General features: G+C 45.3%; 1 pseudogene; it reads left to right on the top strand.

Moving 5' to 3' along the window:
- The first annotated feature begins 9041 nt into the window (after nucleotides 1-9041).
- LOC124554316 lies at nucleotides 9042-9159 on the top strand (annotated as a pseudogene).
- Nucleotides 9160-23346: the final 14187 nt, after the last annotated feature.

Below are 23346 nucleotides of genomic sequence, written 5' to 3'. Positions count from 1 at the left end.
CTGAAGGCCCTCTCTTGTACCCTTGATGACTGCACGACACAAGGCTTTACACCTCGCTTGGGCCCATCAACACAGATATTGCACTGTTGATATGTTGCCTGCTCAGACAAGTCTCATTTCAAATTGTATAGAGCAGATGCACATGTATGGATATGGGGACAACCTCATGAATCTATGGACCCTGCATGTCAGCAGGGATCTGTTCAGGCTGATTGGAGGTGCAGTTGGAGTGATTTGAGACGCCTGATATGTCTAAATATGACCCCGACAGATGACACACACGTAAACATCTTATTTGATCACCTGCATCCATTCGTATTCATTGTGCATTCTGACAGACTTGGGCAATTCCAGCAGGACAATGCAACACCCCACATGTTCAGCATTGCTACAGAGTGGCTCCAGGAACACCCTTCTGAGTGTAAACACTTCCACTGGCCACCATACCCTATGAACATTATTGAGCATATTTGGGATGCCTTGCAACATGCTGTTCAGAAGAGATGTCCAGCCCCTCATACTCCTATGTCTTTATGTACAGCCCTGCAGGATTCATGGTACCAGTTCCCTCCAGCACTACTTCAGACATCAGTCAAGTCCATGCCATGTCATTTTGCAGCACTTCTGTGTGCTCACGGGGACCTACATGACATTAGGCAGGTGTACCAGTTTCTTTGGCTCTTCAGTATATAACCCCCTATGTATCACTCTCGTAGGAACCCTGAATTCAAGATTACACTAGGGTGATTCCGTATTGAGTGGACCAGTTTTAGAAATTGTTCCATTCGACCATTTCCAAATTTGGGGAAATTTGGTCCAAAAATGTGTTGAATGGATATGAACAAAATTTCAGCTCAGTATCTCCTTAGGTTCCATTTTTACAGCCTCTTGTAGGTAGGAGTTCCATGTTTGCACCACCTACTCACATGCTAAAGTGCCAACTCTGGATAACGTTTATGAAAAATGCTCTTCCAGCTCCTGCTTCTGTACATTTGAACAATTTTTTATGCTGAATAGGAGTATATTACTGATTACATTTTTAAATATGCTGGTGACAGCTGGACTTCTTTGAAAATTGCAGAAAATTCATTATGTAACTTGGAGCATACATTTTTAACCAGTCTCAGATCATAATTGTATGGATGGCTTCAGCCAAGAATATGTAATATGACACTCACACATTTATTTTTATTTTCTATTTTGCATGACATCATCTATGTTTCTCTATCAAAATATATGCACCTGCAAAATTGGTAAAAATATTTTGGGTGCCAAATTGTGTTTTTGGGACACCGAATCTCAATCAACTGTTTATTCTTTAACCCTTTTTTAATCTTGTTATAGCTGGAAAGAGTATTCTTTAAGCTTCAGAAGCTATATAACTTAATTTTAGACTCACACCTGCTTATGGATTCGAAAAACATTGCTTAAAGTTATTGCTTTTCATACAGAGTGTATTTACTAGAATGTGACATTAATGAGTATTCACAAAGCAAAATCAGTCAAAACAGCTTTTGTGTCAAAGTTCTTGGCTGATTAGAACTGCATACTGGCCTGGGACTCAGATCTCGGGACCTTCACTTTATAAGGATGAGTGATCTACACTGTCTGAGTTACTCAAGAACAGCTCATGATCCATCCTGACAGCTTTACTTCTGCCATTATGTCACCTCCTACCTTCCAAAGGCTCCACTGTGTATGTTTTCACATCGTGAGTGGAGCGGGTTGGGTTGGGTTGGGTTGATTTGGGTGAGGAGACCAAAGTGCGGGGTCATCAGTCTCATCGGATTAGGGAAGGACGGGGAAGGAAGTCGGCCGTGCCCTTTCAAAGGAACCATCCTGGCATTTGCCTGAAGCAATTCAGGGAAATCAAGGAAAACCTAAATCAGAATGGCCGGACGTGGGATTGAACCGTCGTCCTCCTGAATGCAAGTCCAGTGTGGTAACCACTGTGCCACCTCGCTCGGTCATCAGTGGAGCCACAGCAGCAACTGCTGCTTAAGTCTTGGGTTATGACAGCTTGCACTTTCTGTCTTATGTAATCCATGGTTAGCTAGTTTTAAAGGCAAATCTCTTAAGTGATGCTGGTGAAGTATTCTCTGCGTAGAAAATGTCAATTACGTCCATATAATCAACAGACAATGATTCTTGTTCATCCCGAGGCTGTAGTTGCTTATGAGCAAATTTGTGTCTACACCTGGGACAAAGTTTCTGACCAAGCTTCAATCCTTTATTAGTCTGCAGTTTGAACTTGTCAACAGTTGGCTGTAAACCTATGTTAACTTTGTTCTACCCAAAAGGATTACAGCATGTACGAGGGCGGTTCAGAAAGTAACCTCCGATTGGTCACAGTGCGGGTCGTGGGGGGAGTAGCGACGCCATCTGTGCGTTCACGCACTCAACAGGTCAGTCGGCATCAAGCCGTGGTCGAGTGAACGTCGTACCTGCGCTAGTTTAGTTTTTGTGGCAGTTTGAAATGTGTGCTGCAATAGAAAACCCCGCCAAATGTGAAGTGCGTGCTGTCATAAGGTTTTTTACAGCCAAAGGATATTCTGCAGCAGCTATTCATCGTGAGCTTTGTGCCGTGTACGGACCAAGAGTTATGAGTGAAGGAGTTGTCTGTGAATGGGTACGTTTATTTAAAAGTGGACGAGAAAACGTTCATGATGAAGAGAGGAGTGGTAGACCATCATTGGTGACTGACGAACTCGTTCAGACAGTTGATGCAAAAGTTCGTGAAAATCGACGTTTCTCAATGTCGGAGTTGTCTACTGGTTTTCCACAGATTTCTAAGACTCTCTTGTACGAGATAGTGACAGCAAGATTGGGTTACCGTAAGTTCTGTGCACGATGGGTGCCCAAAATTCTTACCGACCACCACAAAACTCAAAGAATGGCCTCTGCATTAGACTTTCTGTCACGTTATGAGGACGAAGGAGAACCGTTGTTAAACAGAATCGTGACCGGTGACGAAACCTGGAGTAAGTACGTGAACCCTGAGACAAAAGAACAATCAAAGATGTGGGCACATTCAAATTCGCCTACCAAACCAAGAAAAGCCTCGCAAGATTTTTCTGCCAGAAAACTGATGGCAACGGTGTTTTGGGATGCCAAAGGGGTGTTGTTGGTTGAATTCATGGAACGTGGTACGACCATTAATCAAGACGTGTACTGTGAAACAATAAAAAAGTTACGACGGGCTATACAGAACAAACACCGTGGTATGCCGACTTCCGGTATCGTTTTTTTGCACGATAACGCCCGTCCTCACTCTGCTCGCAGAACAACGGCCCTTCTTGAGTCCTTCAAGTGGGACGTTATCAACCATCCACCTTACAGCCCAGACCTGGCGCCAAGTGATTATCATCTCTTCATGCATTTGAAGAAATGGCTCAGGTCACAGCGGTTTGATGACGACGAAGAGCTCAAAGATGCGGTCACAGGCTGGCTCCAGGCACAAGTGGGTGATTTTTATGCAGAAGGAATTTCAAAGCTTGTGAAGAGATACGATAAGTGCCTCAATCGCTATGGAGACTATGTAGAAAAATAGTGCAAAGATGTAGTTGTAAGATGTATATATTAAAATATTTTTATTTAACTTGGTGTATTTTTTTAAATCAACTGGAGGTTACTTTCTGAATGGCCCTCGTATTTTGCAGAACTGAAATTTGGTCATCAGCAGGCTATTACGGTATGAACAAATTTGGGCATAATCTGTGAATTCCATTCCAGATCTACATTTTAAAAGGTCTTTGTCCAATTATGACATTTCTTTCGCTGACTTAAATTGACTTTTACCATAATAGAATTATTGAGGCTTATGACAATTAATGCCATCTCTAATGTCGGCAATTGTGCACCAGGTTCTTTGTGATTCATTTCACAAAACACTAACTTGTTCAGAGACCAAATTCTCTAATCATAAGATCAACACCAGAAAGGAACTAACAGTTCAAAGGAAGGTTTAAAAATTATTCAGTACAGGTAGTGAATTCACAAATCCAAAAAGGAGTTACTTTGTCCTTAGATAGGCATGAGTGGAAAATTAAACTGTACAGCTTCTGAAGCTTAAAGAATGCTCTTTTGGATGCAGCAAGATACAAAAGATTAAAGTACATACAATTGAGATTGCGTCCTCCCAAATAGCCAAAATTTGGCACCCAAAACATTTTCATCAATTTCTCAGGTGCCTGTATTTTGACAGTCAAGGCCAGAGGTGGTTGTACACAAGCACAAGAAGACAGCATATTACAAATTCCTGGCAGGATCTGTCCACAACATTAAGGTTTCCAGCTATTTCAAAATGAGCACTCCAAGTTGTGCAATGAATTTTCTGCAATTTTTGAAGTAGTGCCACTGTCACTAAATCTGTTAAAAAACTAATCATTAGTACATTCTTATTCAGCACAAAAAATTGTTTGAGCACACAAAAGTAAGTTCAGAGTAAAGATGCATGTCCTGTGTGGATGAGCATTGTCCTGTTGAAAAATGGTGCCCCAATACTGGCGCACAAGAGGTAAACGAAGAGGATGCAGTAGTTTGTGACATACTGTAGTACTGGCAGCCATGACCAGAAGTCGTACTCAATGACTCCCCCAACCACTGTGGCTCCCCAAACCTTTGGAAGAATGGGACTTCTCCCCAGGTCATTAGCATATGACGATGGTCATCCGGGGTAGTGCAGAACTTTGAGTCAGTGCTGAACACAATGCGATGCCATTCATCAGCAGCCTGCACTTTACTTTCACAGCACCCGTCCAAAAGTAGCCGTTTGTTTTGTGGTGTTAGTTGCAGCCTACACGCGGGACAGTAATTATGTAGCCTGGCTGCTACTAGTCTCTGACCGGTGGTAAAGGATGACGCAAAATGTTTCTGGGAGCCCATTACTTGTTCTTGGATAGCAGGTGCAGGTGTGAATGTGTTAGAATGTGCTTGGTGCATAATACAGTCACTGGTACCCTGACAATGAGTACGCTTGCTGTCATGTTCCCTTTGAGTCCAACATTGGAACATTGTCACATCTCGATGCTGTACAAGTCTGGATACGGCACAATCCTACCAGAGTGCCAAATGGAGACCTACATTGAGGGGCCTTTTTTATGAATCCACAGTGTCTGTCCTTTCAGACATGTCCAAAGAAACAGACACCAGACGGAAGCTGCATCTGCAATATACATAATGTAAACTGAGGGTGGAGGGGGGAGGAAAGGAAATGGAAGGAACTTCTGATGTCAGCTGTATCAGAACTTTACATGGAATCAGCAGAGACTAGTGAAAATGTGTGCTGGACCAGGATTCAGAGCGGTGATCGCCTGCTTACAAGGCAGTCGTATTTATCGCAAATGTGCAGACTATCTCAGCACGTTCCCCCGCCAACTCGCATTCTCACATAATGTCACCTGTCCGTGTCTCTGTTCTCCATGCTCACTAATTTTAGATTCCCAGTGCAGGTTGAACGTAAATGTGCATCCACACTGAAAGTTGTGGATTTAGTGCCGATCAAGGCGAACCAATTATATGAATGCACAGTGTCTGTTCTTTCATACATATACATGATTGTGATAAACACCGTGTACGGATGGCACAGTGGTTAACACAGCATGGCCTAGTAAGCAGGAGGTCCCAGGTTTGACTCCCAGTCCTGCACACATTTCCACTCATTCTGCATAAAGCCCCAATGCAACTGACATCAATAATTCAATAATTCATTTGCTTTCCTTGCCTCCCCCCGCCCACGCCTTCAATTTACATTATAATGAGGCCCCTTTCAAGCACTGTCTGGCATTAACAATCCTGTCTCTTATTTGTAAGTTGTATATCTATGCCCTTCACAGTGATCACTCACCATCTGAAGCAGTTCATGCCCCTTAATAACCTACCAGACATGTTAACAAGACTAAAGACAAACAACACTAATACATTCTAGTACCTGGTCTTCCTGTCAGAGAGAAGTGCAATTCTAATTACATAGAAAGCCACTGCAAGTGTTTATGTATATGAAGTTCCATTAAAATCTCACCATGACTTCTGGGTGTGTTACCTTTTTTTCAGGCACTGTATGTACACTACAGGCCATTAAAATTGATATACCACGAATATGATGGGCTACAGACATGAAATTTAACCGACAGGAAGAAGATGCTGTGATATGCAAATGATTAGCTTTTCGGAGCATTCACACAAGGTTGGTGCCGGTGGCGACACCTACAACGTGCTGAAATGAGGAAAGTTTCCAACCGATTTCTCATACACAAACAGCAGTTAACCGGCGTTGCCTGGTGAAACGTTGTTGTGATGCCTCGTGTAAGGAGGAGAAATGCGTACCATCACGTTTCCAACTTTGATAAAAGGTCGGATTGTAGCCTATCGCGATTGTGGTTTATCGTATCACGACATTGCTGCTCGCGTTGGTCGAGATCCAATGACTGTTAGCAGAATATGGAATCGGTAGGTTCAGGAGGATAGTTCGGAATGCCGTGCTGGATCCCAACGGCCTCGTACCACTAGCAGTCGAGATGACAAGCATCTTATGTGCATGGCTGTAACGGATCGTGCACCCACGTCTCGATCCCTGAGTCAACAGATGGGGACGTTTGCAAGACAACAATCATTTGCACAAACAGTTCGACGATGTTTGCAGCAGCACAGACTATCAGCTCGGAGACCGTGGCTGTGGTGACCCTTGACGCTGCATCACAACAGGAGCGCCTGCAATGGTGTACTCGAAGATGAACCTGGGTGCACGAATGTCAAAACGTCATTTTTTTTTTGATGAATCCAGATTTTGTTTACACCATCATGATGGTCAGATCCGTGTTTGGCAACATCATGGTGAACGCACTTTGGAAGCGTGTATTCATCATCGGTGTACTGGCGTAAAACCTGGTGTGATGGTATACGGTGCCATTGGTTACATGTCTCGGTCGCCTCTTGTTCCCATTGACGGCACTGTGAACAGTGGACGTTACATTTCAGATGTGTTACGACCCGTGGCTCTACCCTTCATTCGATCCCTGCGAAACCCTACATTTCAGCAGGATAATGCACGACCGCATGTTGGAGGTCATGTACGGGCCTTTCTGGATACAGAAAATGTCCGACTGCTGCCCTGACCAGCACATTCTCCAGATCTCTCACCAATTGGAAACGTCTGGTCAATGGTGGCCGAGCAACTGGCTCGTCACAATATGCCAGTCACTACTCTCGATGAACTGTGGTATCGTGTTGAAGCTGCATGGGCAACTGTACCTGTACACGCTATCCGAGCTCTGTTTGACTCAATGCCCAGGCATATCAAGGCCGTTATTATGGCCAGAGGTGGTTGTTCTGGGTACTGATTTCTCAGGATCTATGCACCCAAATTGCATGAAAATGTAATCACATGTCAGTTCTAGTATAATATATTTGTCCAATGAATACCCGTTTATCATCTGCGTTTCTTCTTGGTGTAGCAATTTTAATGACCAGTAGTGTATTACAATGGTAAGTACCCCCTGCATGTTCTTCACAGTGCAATGCAGAGGATGGATGCAGACGTGGATACATGACATAAAACTGAATGCATCTTTGTAAATAGGAGTAATATGTGTCGGGGAGGGGGAGGGGGGGGGGGGCGGGAGGCTAGACGACGCCATCTCATTCAGTGATTTCCACTTATCACCAGAAATGTCAGTCTTTCTGCTACTGTTTTCCTTCATGAAGGATCTTTCCCCCTCTCTCTTACTTTACTCAACTTCCTATAGTTTGCCATTCCAACCTAAGGACTCAGGAACCACATCATCTACATTTATACCTATACCCTGCATTCATATCTATACCCTGGCAGAGGATATGTCCAATTGTTCCAGTTATTAGAATTTCGTCCTGTTCCATTTATGTACAGAGCGCAGGAGGAATCATTGTTTGAGTGCCTCTATGCAAGCAGTAACTATTCTATTCTTATTCACACAATCCCTATGTGAATGGCACATATGGTGTTGTAGTATATTTCTAGAGTCATCATTTTAAACTAATTCTTGTTAGCATATTTTCTCGAGAGTTTACATCAATCTTCGTGATTTTGCCAGTCCAGTTTCTTCAGTATCTCTGTGACACACTTCCCATGGATCAAACAAATCTATGACCATTCGTACTGTTCTTCTCTTTATATGTTCCACCTCCCCTGTTAGCCGTATTTGATACAAGTCCCACACACTTGAGCAATATTCTAGAACTGGTTACATGATTGATTTGTGAGTGTCTCCTTTGTAGACTGACTGCACTTCCCCAATATTGTACCAATAAACTGAACTTTAACACCTGCTTTACCCACAGCTGAGCCTATGTGATCTTTCCATTTCATATCACTACAAGGTGTTACACCCAGGTATTTGTACTAGCTGGTTGATTCCAACAGTGACTTATTGATATTCTAGTCATAGGATTAGATGTTCCATTTTGTGAAGTGCACAGTGTTACATTTCTGATCATTTAAAGCAAGTTGCTAATCTTTGTACCACTTTGACATCTTATCAAGATCTTTATATTTACTAGATGGTAACTGTTCTTTCGACATGTCCGAAAGAACAGATACCATCTCAGTAAATATATAGTTAAGGCTCACCGGCCACTTGACCATCTTCTTCTTCTGTGCAAATGCACAAACAGTGCCCGAACTCTTACGGGAATTGGCAACGTGCCGCGAGTAATGAGTACAATGGGCGAGGGCACTACCGAATGTAGTGCGGGACAATACGTTGAGAATGTGGGTTTCGCGGGAGGCGTGCCAGAGATAAATCCCTGCAGTCGCGCTATCCTCTGTGTCCTCGGTGGCTCAGATGAATAAAGAGTCTGCCATGTAAGCAGGAGGTCCCGGGTTCGATTCCCGGTTGGGGCACACATTTTCATCTGTCCCCATTGACGATTGTCAATGCCTGTAAGCAGCTAATGGTGTTCATTTCATTGTAATTATCAAGATCTGACTGAATATTTATGCACCTTCTTTCAGACAGTAGATAACTGCGTGAGCTACAAAAAATGTAAGGTTACTATTAATATTGTCTGGCAACGACCTTGCCGCAGTGGATACACCGGTTCCCGTCAGATCACCGAAGTTAAGCGCTGTCGGGCGTGGCCGGCACTTGGATAGGTGACCATCCGGGCCGCCATGCGCTGTTGCCATTTTTTGGGCTGCACTCAGCCTCGTGATGCCAATCGAGGAGCTACTCGACTGAATAGTAGCGGCTCCGGTCACAGAAAACCACCATAACGACCGGGAGAGCGGTGTGCTGACTACACGCCCCTCCTATCTGCATCCTCATCTGAGGATGACACGGCGGTCAGATGGTCCTGGTGGGCCACTTGTGGCCTGAAAACAGAGTGCATTAATATGGTCTGCTACGAGGGCAGTTCAATAAGTAATGCAACACATTTTTTTTCTCGGCCAGTTTTGGTTGAAAAAAATGGAAATTTCTTGTGGAATATTTTCAAACATTCCCGCTTCGTCTCGTATAGTTTCATTGACTTCCGACAGGTGGCAGCGCTGTACGGAGCTGTTAAAATGGCGTCTGTAACGGATGTGCGTTGCAAACAACGGGCAGTGATCGAGTTTCTTTTGGCGGAAAACCAGGGCATCTCAGATATTCATAGGCGCTTGCAGAATGTCTACGGTGATCTGGCAGTGGACAAAAGCACGGTGAGTCGTTGGGCAAAGCGTGTGTCATCATCGCCGCAAGGTCAAGCAAGACTGTCTGATCTCCCGCGTGCGGGCCGGCCGTGCACAGCTGTGACTCCTGCAATGGCGGAGCGTGCGAACACACTCGTTCGAGATGATCGGCGGATCACCATCGAACAACTCAGTGCTCAACTTGACATCTCTGTTGGTAGTGCTGTCACAATTGTTCACCAGTTGGGATATTCAAAGGTTTGTTCCCGCTGGGTCCCTCGTTGTCTAACCGAACACCATAAAGAGCAAAGGAGAACCATCTGTGCGGAATTGCTTGCTCATCATGTGGCTGAGAGTGACAATTTCTTGACAAAGATTGTTACAGGTGATGAAACATGGGTTCATTACTTCGAACCTGAAACAAAACAGCAATCAATGGAGTGGTGCCACACCCACTCCCCTACCAAGAAAAAGTTTAAAGCCATACCCTCAGCCGGTAAAGTCACGGTTACAGTCTTCTGGGACGCTGAAGGGGTTATTCTGTTCGATATCCTTCCCCGTGGTCAAACGATCAACTCTGAAGTGTATTGTGCTACTCTTCAGAAATTGAAGAAACGACTTCAGCGTGTTCGTAGGCACAAAAATCTGAACGAACTTCTCCTTCTTCATGACAACGCAAGACCTCACACAAGTCTTTGCACCCGAGAGGAGCTCACAAAACTTCAGTGGACTGTTCTTCCTCATGCACCCTACAGCCCCGATCTCGCACCGTCGGATTTCCATATGTTTGGCCCAATGAAGGACGCAATCCATGGGAGGCACTACGCGGATGATGAAGAAGTTATTGACGCAGTACGACGTTGGCTCCGACATCGACCAGTGGAATGGTACCGTGCAGGCATACAGGCCTTCATTTCAAGGTGGCGTAAGGCCGTAGCATTGAATGGAGATTACGTTGAAAAATAGTGTTGTGTAGCTAAAAGATTGGGGAATAACCTGGTGTATTTCAATGCTGAATAAAACAAGTCCTGTTTCAGAAAAAAAATGTGTTGCATTACTGATTGAACTGCCCTTGTAGATCATTAACATCCAACAGGAACAGCAAGGGCCACGACGAACTTCCCTGGGGCACACCCAAAGTTACTTCTACATCTGACAATGATTCTCCATCCAAGAGAACATGCTGCATACTCCCTACCAGAAAGTCCTCAACCCAGTCACAAATTTCACTTGATACCCCATATGATTGTACTTTTGACTATGAGTGTAAGTGTGGTACTGAGTCAAACACTTTTTGGAAACCAAGAAATACTGCATCTACCTCACTGTCTCGATTCAAAGCTTTTGGTATGCCATGCGAGAAAAGAGCAAATTCGGTTTCACATGGTCGATGTGTCTGAAATCCATGCTGGTTGGCATTGAGGTGGTCATTCTGTTCAAGATACCTCATTACATCTGAGCTCAGCATGTGTTTTAAGATTGCACAACAAATCAGTGTCAAGGAAATTGGACACTAGTTTCGTGGATCACTTCTACTACCCTTCTTGTAGATGGGTGTGATGTGTGCTTTTTTCTAAGAACTGGTCACGATTTTTTTTGTTCAAGGGATCTACAATCTATTTCAGCCAGAACAGGAGCTAAATCAGACGCAAATTCAGTATAGAATCTGAGAAGGATCCTATCGGGCACTGGAGCTATGTTCGATTTTAACAATTTCAGCCGTTTCTCTACAACACTGGCACTAATAGTTTTTTCATTCATCTTTTCAGTGGTACAAGTATTACATTGGTGAAATTCTCCTGGGTTTTCCTTTGTAAGGGAACACTTGAAAACAGAGTTAATCATTTCAGCTTTTTCTTTGTTACCCTTAATTTCGGTTACTGTATCATTTGCTAAGGACTGGGCCCTAATTTTGGTGCCATTAACAGCCTCAGTTTTGTTGTTAGTAGTGGGTATGATCAACCTATGAATGACCACCTTTTCCTGTTGGCATAATTTTCTCTGCTGGCAGTCAAGACACAAACATGTCCACATGAACTAGAAACTGAAAAATTATCTTGTGTTCAGTACAGCTTGTTTTATAAAAACTTTGTGATTTTAGAGGCATAGAATTTTTGTGCTACTATAATCTCCAAAAGTTAGCTGAGAAACTTGGAAATGGATGCATGGGAAGATTGAAACCAGTGGGGAAAGATACGTCGTATGTGACTACAGCTGTAGGGACCCCACAGAAAAGAAGAACAGTTATTTTTTTGGGGCAGGTGGTGGAGGGGGAGTGAGGGGGCTCATGGTACCTCCCCTCGGATCCGCATTTGCAATACATGTAATTGCTACGTAAACAAAATTGGGGGCTTCTACACTCCTGGAAATTAAAATAAGAACACCATGAATTCATTGTCCCAGGAAGGGGAAACTTTATTGACACATTCCTGGGGTCAGATACATCACATGATCACACTGACAGAACCACAGGCACATAGACACAGGCAACAGAGCATGCACAATGTCGGCACTAGTACAGTGTATATCCACCTTTCGCAGCAATTCAGGCTGCTATTCTCCCATGGAGACAATCGTAGACATGCTGGATGTAGTCCTGTGGAACGGCTTGCCATGCCATTTCCACCTGGCGCCTCAGTTGGACCAGTGTTCGTGCTGGACATGTAGACCGCGTGAGATGACGCTTCATCCAGTCCCAAACATGCTCAATGGGGGACAGATCCGGAGTTCTTGCTGGCCAGGGTAGTTGACTTACACCTTCTAGAGCACCTTGGGTGGCACGGGATACATGCGGACGTGCATTATCCTGTTGGAACAGCAAGTTCCCTTGCCGGTCTAGGAATGGTAGAACGATGGGTTCGATGACGGTTTGGATGTACCGTGCACTATTCAGTGTCCCCTCGACGATCACCAGTGGTGTACGGCCAGTGTAGGAGATCGCTCCCCACACCATGATGCCGGGTGTTGGCCCTGTGTGCCTCGGTCGTATGCAGTCCTGATTGTGGCGCTCACCTGCACGGTGCCAAACACGCATACGACCATCATTGGCACCGAGGCAGAAGCGACTCTCATCGCTGAAGATGACACGTCTCCATTCGTCCCTCCATTCACGCCTGTCGCGACACCACTGGAGGCGGGCTGCACGATGTTGGGGCGTGAGCGGAAGACGGCCTAACGGTGTGCGGGACCGTAGCCCAGCTTCATGGAGACGGTTGCGAATGGTCCTCGCCGATACCCCAGGAGCAACAGTGTCCCTAATTTGGTGGGAAGTGGCGGTGCGGTCCCCTACGGCACTGCGTAGGATTCTACGGTCTTGGCGTGCATCCGTGCGTTGCTGTGGTCCGGTCCCAGGTCGACGGGCACGTGCACCTTCCGCCGACCACTGGCGACAACATCGATGTACTGTGGAGACCTCACGCCCCACGTGTTTAGCAATTCGGCGGTACGTCCATCCGGCCTCCCGCATGCCCACTATACGCCCTCGCTCAAAGTCCGTCAACTGCACATACGGTTCACGTCCACGCTGTCGCAGCATGCTACCAGTGTTAAAGACTGCGATGGAGCTCCGTATGCCACGGCAAACTGGCTGACACTGACGGCGGCGGTGCACAAATGCTGCGCAGCTAGCGCCATTCGACGGCCAACACCGCGGGTCCTGGTGTGTCCGCTGTGCCGTGCGTGTGATCATTGCTTGTACAGCCCTCTCGCAGTGTCCGGAGCAAGTATGGTGGGTCTGACACACCGGTGTCAATGTGTTCTTTTTTCCATTTCCAGGAGTGTATTTTAAGAGTAGAGATGCGAGCCACACGTGGATGAGCACTTTCATGTTGAAATGTGCTACTGTGGCACTGGTGCATGTAACTGCTACTTTGGATATCATCTTCCTTAGATCATCAGCAAAGGCCATTACTTTATCATTATCTTCTCTGAGTCTTTTTGCCATCCGTTGCATTATGTCAGCCATGATAATCACAAAGAGTAATGTTGAAAGTGTGCTTCCTTCTTTTACGCTCCTCCTGTGCTTTGTAGGGACATTGTATTGTTAATAACGTGCACAGATTGAGTTTTTAAGAGTTGCTTGTGTTTTATTAATTTATAACTTCATTCATTCCACATTCCTGAAGATTCTGTTTCTTGGTGGGATCCACAGATTACAATGAGTGAGTGAAAGACCTGTTCATACTGATACTTACTGAATTCAAACCTACAAGAACTTGGTTAGTTCTCGGCAGGAAAAATGCACTCCAATACCTGGCTATAGATATATGTACTGAGAACAATTAAATACGAGGGCCGTTCAGAAAGTAACCTCCGGTTGATTTAAAAAAATACACCAAGTTAAATAAAAATATTTTAATATATACATCTTACAACTACATCTTTGCACTATTTTTCTACATAGTCTCCGTAGCGATTGAGGCACTTATCGTATCTCTTCACAAGCTTTGAAATTCCTGCTGCATAAAAATCACCCGCTTGTGCCTGGAGCCAGCCTGTGACCGCATCTTTGAGCTCTTCGTCGTCATCAAACCGCTGTGACCCGAGCCATTTCTTCAAATGCATGAAGACGTGATAATCACTTGGCGCCAGGTCTGGGCTGTAAGGTGGATGGTTGATAACGTCCCACTTGAAGGACTCAAGAAGGGCCGTTGTTCTGCGAGCAGAGTGAGGACGGGCGTTATCGTGCAAGAAAAAGATACCGGAAGTCAGCATACCACGGCGTTTGTTCTGTATAGCCCGTCGTAACTTTTTTATTGTTTCACAGTACACGTCTTGATTAATGGTCGTACCACGTTCCATGAATTCAACCAACAACACCCCTTTGGCATCCCAAAACACCGTTGCCATCAGTTTTCTGGCAGAAAAATCTTGCGAGGCTTTTCTCGGTTTGGTAGGCGAATTTGAATGTGCCCACATCTTTGATTGTTCTTTTGTCTCAGGGTTCACGTACTTAATCCAGGTTTCGTCACCGGTCACGATTCTGTTTAACAATGGTTCTCCTTCGTCCTCATAACGTGACAGAAAGTCTAATGCAGAGGCCATTCTTTGAGTTTTGTGGTGGTCGGTAAGAATTTTGGGCACCCATCGTGCACAGAACTTACGGTAACCCAATCTTGCTGTCACTATCTCGTACAAGAGAGTCTTAGAAATCTGTGGAAAACCAGTAGACAACGCCGACATTGAGAAACGTCGATTTTCACGAACTTTTGCATCAACTGTCTGAACGAGTTCGTCAGTCACCAATGATGGTCTACCACTCCTCTCTTCATCACGAACGTTTTCTCGTCCACTTTTAAATAAACGTACCCATTCACGGACAACTCCTTCACTCATAACTCTTGGTCCGTACACGGCACAAAGCTCACGATGAATAGCTGCTGCAGAATATCCTTTGGCTGTAAAAAACCTTATGACAGCACGCACTTCACATTTGGCGGGGTTTTCTGTTGCAGCACACATTTCAAACTGCCACAAAAACTAAACTAGCGCAGGTACGACGTTCACTCGACCACGGCTTGATGCCAACTGACCTGTTGAGTGCGTGAACGCACAGATGGCGTCGCTACTCCCCCCACAACCCGCACCGTGACCAATCGGAGGTTACTTTCTGAACTGCCCTCGTACATAATTTGCTGCTAGCAAGAAGATATTGAATTTTATTGTTGTTGAAATATAAGAACTTATACAAGTTCCCTCACAAACAATTTCAAAACATACACAGCACTTTGAAAAACTTCAACACAATCAATATTGGTTTTAACACATCAAAAATTATTGTTTTACTAAGTTAAGGGCAACAGTGCTCTCAGAGAAAGTGTCTTGTAGTTTTAAAAGAAGAATTCATCAAGCAGTATACAGTTTAAATACACAATTCCTGCTGTAGGGCATAAGGTGCAACTGACCAGACAGTATGGAGTCCAGGATCTGTCCAAGCTCAAATGACTGTCTCTTCCATTTCCTGCAGTGAACTGGCCTGATTCACTCATCACCTCTATTATCAGATGTTGACTTTATGCCATAATGTACTGATGTGTTGTGTGATTTCAGCTGCACACAAACAGAACCCAGACAATATTTTTTTGGCGTCCATATTATTTTTTTGAATATAGGTTGTAGTGACATTATTCTCCAAGATCTGGTCATCAGTTAATGCTGTTAGCTTATCTTCATCTTCTCAGACTCTTTCTGCTACCCCATGCGTTACATCAACCATGACAACCGTAGAAAGTAACACTGGAAGTGCACTTCCTTATTTTCTTCTGTGCTTAGTAGGGACATTTTATTGTTCACAAAACATGCAGATTGAGTTTTTAAGAGTTACTTGTCTTTTGTTAATGTATAACATGATTTGTTCCACATCCCTGAAGATTCTGTTTCTTGGTGGGATCCACAGAACACGATGAATGAGTGAAAAATCTTTTTATACTGACACTGATTGAATTCAAACCAACAGGAACATAATTCTTGGCAGGAGAAATACACTCCAATACCAGGCAATAGTTATGTACTGAGAGTAATTAAATACATAATTTGCTACCAGCAAGAAGATATTGAAGTTTACTGTAATTGAAATACGAGGGCCGTTCAGAAAGTAACCTCTGGTTTATTTAAAAAAATACACCAAGTTAAATAAAAATATTTTAATATATACATCTTACATCTTTGCACTATTTTTCTACATAGTCTCCATAGCGATTGAGGCACTTATCGTATCTCTTCACAAGCTTTGAAATTCCTTCTGCATAAAAATCACCCGCTTGTGCCTGGAGCCAGCCTGTGACCGCATCTTTGAGCTCTTCGTCGTCATCAAACCGCTGTGACCCGAGCCATTTCTTCAAATGCATGAAGAGGTGATAATCACTTGGCGCCAGGTCTGGGCTGTAAGGTGGATGGTTGATAACGTCCCACTTGAAGGACTCAAGAAGGGCCGATGTTCTGCGAGCAGAGTGAGGACGGGCGTTATCGTGCAAAAAAACGATACCGGAAGTCAGCATACCACGGCGTTTGTTCTGTATAGCCCGTCGTAACTTTTTTATTGTTTCACAGTACACGTCTTGATTAATGGTCGTACCACGTTCCATGAATTCAACCAACAACACCCCTTTGGCATCCCAAAACACCGTTGCCATCAGTTTTCTGGCAGAAAAATCTTGCGAGGCTTTTCTTGGTTTGGTAGGCGAATTTGAATGTGCCCACATCTTTGATTGTTCTTTTGTCTCAGGGTTCACGTACTTAATCCAGGTTTTGTCACCGGCCACGATTCTGTTTAACAATGGTTCTCCTTCGTCCTCATAACGTGACAGAAAGTCTAATGCAGAGGCCATTCTTTGAGTTTTGTGGTGGACGGTAAGAATTTTGGGCACCCATCGTGCACAGAACTTACGGTAACCCAATCTTGCTGTCACTATCTCGTACAAGAGAGTCTTAGAAATCTGTGGAAAACCAGTAGACAACTCCTACATTGAGAAACGTCGATTTTCACGAACTTTTGCATCAACTGTCTGAACGAGTTCGTCAGTCACCAATGATGGTCTACCACTCCTCTCTTCATCATGAACGTTTTCTCATCCACTTTGAAATAAACGTACCCATTCACGGACAACTCCTTCACTCATAACTCTTGGTCCGTACACGGCACAAAGCTCACGATGAATAGCCGCTGCAGAATATCCTTTGGCTGTAAAAAACCTTATGACAGCACGCACTTCACATTTGGCGGGGTTTTCTATTGCAGCACACATTTCAAACTGCCACAAAAACTAAACTAGCGCAGGTACGACGTTCACTCGACCACGGCTTGATGCCGACTGACCTGTTGAGTGCGTGAACGCACAGATGGCGTCGCTACTCCCCCCACAACCCGCACTGTGACCAATCGGAGGTTACTTTCTGAACCGCCCTCGTATAAGCACTCATAAAAATTGTTCCCTTACAAAAAAAATTAAGAAATGCACAGCACTTGAAAAAAGCTTCATCACAATTAGTACTGATTTTAAGATATCTAAAAATAATTATTTTCCAAAATAAAAGACAACAATGTCCTCAGAGAAAGTGTCTTGTGTCTTTAAAAGATAAATTCATAAAGTGCGATATATTTTAACACACACAATGCTCTATGTGGTGCAAAATGTGCAACTGACCACACAATATGGAGTCTGAGACCTGTGTAAGGCCAAATGTCTCTCTCTTCTATTTCCTGTGTTCATTTGGTTCGATTCGCTCTTCACTTCTGATTCCAGATGTCAGCTTTGCGCCATTACGTAATGATGGTGTGTGACTTCATTGGTGCACAAACAGAATGCAGGCAATATTTCTTCAGCATCTGCTTACCATTAGTGTTTAGTATTAGTTTTCGGAATTTAGGTCATGGTGAAATATCTGCAGTGTAGCCTGAGGTCTAGATGATACTGTAAGATGACAGCTAGTATCAACCACTTTAGTTAATCCCTGGAGTATGATTACTATAAAGTAATCAGCTCTGCAATTGCCAGGACTCTGCCACAGAATGCACTCTTCTGGGTCTAAGTCCCACTCCAGCACACAGTTTAGGTTAGTCACGATGAAGACCACAGCTGAAATACACTCCTGGAAATTGAAATAAGAACACCGTGAATTCATTGTCCCAGGAAGGGGAAACTTTATTGACACATTCCTGGGGTCAGATACATCACATGATCACACTGACAGAACCACAGGCACATAGACACAGGCAACAGAGCATGCACAATGTCGGCACTAGTACAGTGTATATCCACCTTTCGCAGCAATGCAGGCTGCTATTCTCCCATGGAGACGATCGTAGAGATGCTGGATGTAGTCCTGTGGAACGGCTTGCCATGCCATTTCCACCTGGCGCCTCAGTTGGACCAGCGTTCGTGCTGGACGTGCAGACCGCGTGAGACGACGCTTCATCCAGTCCCAAACATGCTCAATGGGGGACAGATCCGGAGATCTTGCTGGCCAGGGTAGTTGACCTACACCTTCTAGAGCACATTGGGTGGCACAGTATACATGCGGACGTGCATTGTCCTGTTGGAACAGCAAGTTCCCTTGCCGGTCTAGGAATGGTAGAACGATGGGTTTGATGAAGGTTTGGATGTACCGTGCACTATTCAGTGTCCCCTCGGCGATCACCAGTGGTGTACGGCCAGTGTAGGAGATCGCTCCCCACACCATGATGCCGGATGTTGGCCCTGTGTGCCTCGGTCGTATGCAGTCCTGATAGTGGCGCTCGCCTGCACGGCGCCAAACACGCATACGACCATCATTGGCACCAAGGCAGAAGCGACTCTCATCGCTGAAGACGACACATCTCCATTCGTCCCTCCATTCACGCCTGTCGCGACACCACTGGAGGCGGGCTGCACGATGTTGGGGCGTGAGCGGAAGACGGCCTAACGGCGTGAGGGACCGTAGCCCAGCTTCATGGAGACGGTTGCGAATGGTCCTCGCCGATACCCCAGGAGCAACAGTGTCCCTAATTTGCTGGGAAGTGGCGGTGCGGTCCCCTACGGCACTGCGTAGGATCCTACGGTCTTGGCGTGCATCCATGTGTCGCTGCGGTCCGGTCCCAGGTCGACGGGCAAGTGCACCTTCCGCCGACCACTGGCGACAACATCGATGTACTGTGGAGACCTCACGCCCCACGTGTTGAGCAATTTGGCGGTACGTCCACCCGGCCTCGCGCATGCCCACTATACGCCCTCGCTCAAAGTCTGTCAACTGCACATACGGTTCACGTCCACGCTGTCACGGCATGCTACCAGTGTTAAAGACTGCGATGGAGCTCCGTATGCCACGGCAAACTGGCTGACACTGACGGCGGCGGTGCACAAATGCTGCGCAGCTAGCGCCATTCGACGGCCAACACCGCGGTTCCTGGTGTGTTCGCTGTGCTGTGCGTGTGATCATTGCTTGTACAGCCCTCTCGCAGTGTCCAGAGCAAGTATGGTGGGTCTGACACACCGGTGTCAATGTGTTCTTTTTTCCATTTCCAGGAGTGTATAAAAGTACTGTGTACCATACTGACAGAAGGCAATGCGCTGTGTACCTATCACTGAGCTCCACTTTGCACCCTCATGTCTATAAAGGGACCCCTAACAAGAGTGACAGATCAGTGACAATACTGTGTGCATTTGGTCACTCGGTTCAGCCCTTCCATAGACGACCAATTGAACCAGTATTTCGAAAGCCACTGTCTAGTGAAGTCCTCGTACAGGAAATCAGTTGCTATATTTAGTACCTTTTGCAGGGTGGACTGCTGCGAGGCATGCTGCAAGGTACCTTCAAGGATGTGCAGGCCTGCCAACTCTAGTGCTATGGCTAGTCGCAATAGATTTCTCGGTCGAGGATCTGTGGCACAACAGCCCGACCGAGGTGGTTCCACAGTTTCTCATTTGGGATTAAATCCAGGGAGTTTGGTGGTCAGGGGAGAATGGTAAACTCATCCTGGTGCTCTTCAAGCTATGCACATACACTACGAGCTACAGGACATATATCTTTGTCCTCCTGGTGGATGTCAATGTGCTCAGGAGAAACTGCATATAGGGGTAGACATGGTTCCCAGGGATATAGGCATACTTGTATTGACACATTGTGCCTTCCGGAATGACGAGATTACCCACGGAATGCCATTAAAACATTTCCCAGGTCATGACATTCCCTTCTCCAGCCTGGATTCTTCTGTTGATTGTTGCAGGCTGTCTGCCGCCTGTCTGATGGAGCATGCACGATTCATCTGAAAATGCCACTCACAAGGGGAGGCCGCCAGTTGTGAAATTCAGATTCGATTCATACTGCGCATAATAAAAGCCCATGGCCAGAGGTGTAATGTGGCAAAGCACCAAGATGCACTTCTCAGCCGTTGTCAAGAAAATCGAGTTAAAAGAAACCGTTGTGGTGAAATACTCTCTACGATTAACAATTTTCTACAGCGTCGTGGCGCAGCGGTAAGCGCTCGGGTTCGTAAGCCGAAGGTCGCCAGATCGAATCTCGCGCCATGCAACCTTTTTTTCTTAGTATTTGTTTTTTGTATATATATATATATATCACAAATGTTATTAATTGTCTTCGTAATGTTAACCACGTATAGTTAACGGAAGCTGTAGAAACGATATTCCGAAACGAATACGTATAGCGTAAGTCAAATGTTCGAATTAGAATAGAGACCCCACGAACATAAATTTGCTGTGGCAGGTATGAAATATAAGCTCCGTTACTCGCTCGTTACACTTGGAGGACAGATGTTGAATGGGCCAAAATGAGCCGCCGCATAACAGCGTAGTTGCCCGCTAACTTCGAAAGAAGGTAGATGCGGTCCCTAGCGCAACTTATAACATCATCGAAAATCAGTGCGGACGGGAGAGCTTTGGTACACCCCGTTAAAAAAAACGGAAAAATGGAGGCGGTACAATTGGAGAGCGATCCGCCTTCACCAACATCCATAAGCAATTCATTAATATATATATATATATATATATATATATATATATATATATATATATATATATATATATATATATATATATATATATATGAATTACGAAAAACTAATAATTAAAAAAATTGCATGGCGCGAGATTCAATCCGGCGACCTTGCGATTACGAACCCGAGAGCTTACCGCTGCGCCACGACGCTGTAGAAAATTATTAATCGTAGAGAGTATTTCACCGCAACGGTTTCTTTTAACTGTCGATTTTCTCAACAACGGCTGAGAAGTGCATCTTGGTGCTTTGCCACATTACACCTCTGGCCATGAGCTTTTATTATGCGCAGTATGAATCGAATCTGAATTTCACAATTGGCGGCCTCCCCTTGTCAGTGGATGTCCAAATGCAGTACTATTGAAAGTTCTAGCTTTCATCGCCAATGAACGGCAGTCAGTATGGTTGCACAAACCAGGCACCTGCTGTGGAGGCCCACACACAGCAGCGTTCGAACAATGGTCATCGAGAAGACACTGTTGGGAGCCCCTCAATTCATCTTGCTGGACAGTTGTACATCTGTTTACTCATACATGTCTCTGTAGCCTCTGTCACCTATGGCCTGTAGTGCACCACAAGTGCCTCAGCCCCTGTTTTGGGCAGCCATGCATGGTCTACTTTTTACTGTGGCAGCATGCGAACAGTTTACAAACTTGTACAAAAGGGTAGAAACATTTCCCAAATGGCTATAAGCTTCTGCAGTACTGCAATGACTGCACTGTTTTCTCCCTCCCATAACATGCTTCATACACCCACCACTATTAGTGCTCCCACCAGCTGTCTGTGAGTGGTCCTCGAACACTGACAATGAAGATAGGCGATGTTCACATTAATGTGACTGCACCGTGTAAAATTGCATTGCTTTCTCGATGTGTCTATAGGTATATTAATACTAGCAGCAATGCCAGTTTTATAACACTTGTTACACGTTGTATGACTGAGAGTTTGATAATATGAATAGTGCCCTAAATATACACTATTGATCAAAAGTATCCGGATACCTGGGTGAAAATTGCTTACAAGTTTGTGGCGCCCTGCATCGGTAATGCCGGAATTCAGTATGGTGTTGGCCCACCCTAGCCTTGATGACAGCTTCCTCTCTCGCAGGTATACGTTCAGCCAGGTGCTGGAAGGCTTCTTGGGGAATGGCAGCCCATTCTTCACGGAGCACAGCACTGAGGAGAGGTACCGATGTTGGTCGGTGAGGCCTGGCACGAAGTCGACATTCCAAAACATCCCAGGATTCAGGCCAGGACTCTGTGCAGGCCAGTCCATTATAGGGATGTTATTGTCGCGTAACCACTCCACCACAGGCCGAGCATTATGAACAGGTGCTGGATCGTGTTGAAAGATCCAATTGCTATCCCCAAATTACTCTTCAACAGTTGGAAGCAAGAGGGTGCTTCAGACGTCAATATAGGCCTGTGCTGTGATAGTGCCACGCAAAACAACAAGGGCTGCAAGCCCCCTCCATGGAAAGCACGACCACACCACAACACCACCGCCTCCGAATTTTACCGTTGGCACTACACAGGCTGGCAGATGACGTTCACCGGGCATTCACCATACCCACACCCTGCCATCAGATCGCCACAGTGTGCATCGTGATTTGGCACTCCACACAACGTTTTTCCACTGTTCAATCGTCCAATGTTTACGCGCCCTACACCAAGCAAAGTGTCGTTTGGCATTTCCCGGCGTGAGCCGCTCGACCATGATATCCAAGTTTTCTCAACTCCTGCGTAACTGTCATAGTACTTGCAGTGGATTCTGATGCCGTTTAAAATTCCTGTGTAATGGTCTGGATAGATGTCTGCCTATTACATATTACGACCCTCCTCAACTGTTGGCAGTCTCTGTCAGTCAACAGACGAGGTCGGCCTGTATGCTTTTGTGCTGTACATATCCCTTCACGTTTCCACTTCACTACGACAACCGAGAAAGTGGACCTAGGGATGTTTAGGAGTGTGGAAATATCCCGTACTGATGTATCACCCATGGAACCGCACGACCGCTACGGTCGCAGGTTCGAATCCTGCCTCGGGCATGGATGTGTGTGATGTCCTTAGGTTAGTTAGGTTTAAGTAGTTCTAAGTTCTAGGGGACTTATGACCACAGCAGTTGAGTCCCGTAGTGCTCAGAGCCATTTGATGTATCACACAAGTGACACCCATCAATCACCTCACCACGTTCGAAGACCATGAGTTCCGTGAAGCGCC

Source organism: Schistocerca americana, chromosome 11, assembly GCF_021461395.2.
Source record: "Schistocerca americana isolate TAMUIC-IGC-003095 chromosome 11, iqSchAmer2.1, whole genome shotgun sequence".
NCBI lineage: Eukaryota > Metazoa > Arthropoda > Insecta > Orthoptera > Acrididae > Schistocerca > Schistocerca americana.
Note: the sequence above shows the minus strand (reverse complement) of the source record. Positions and strands in the feature narration are given on the sequence as shown.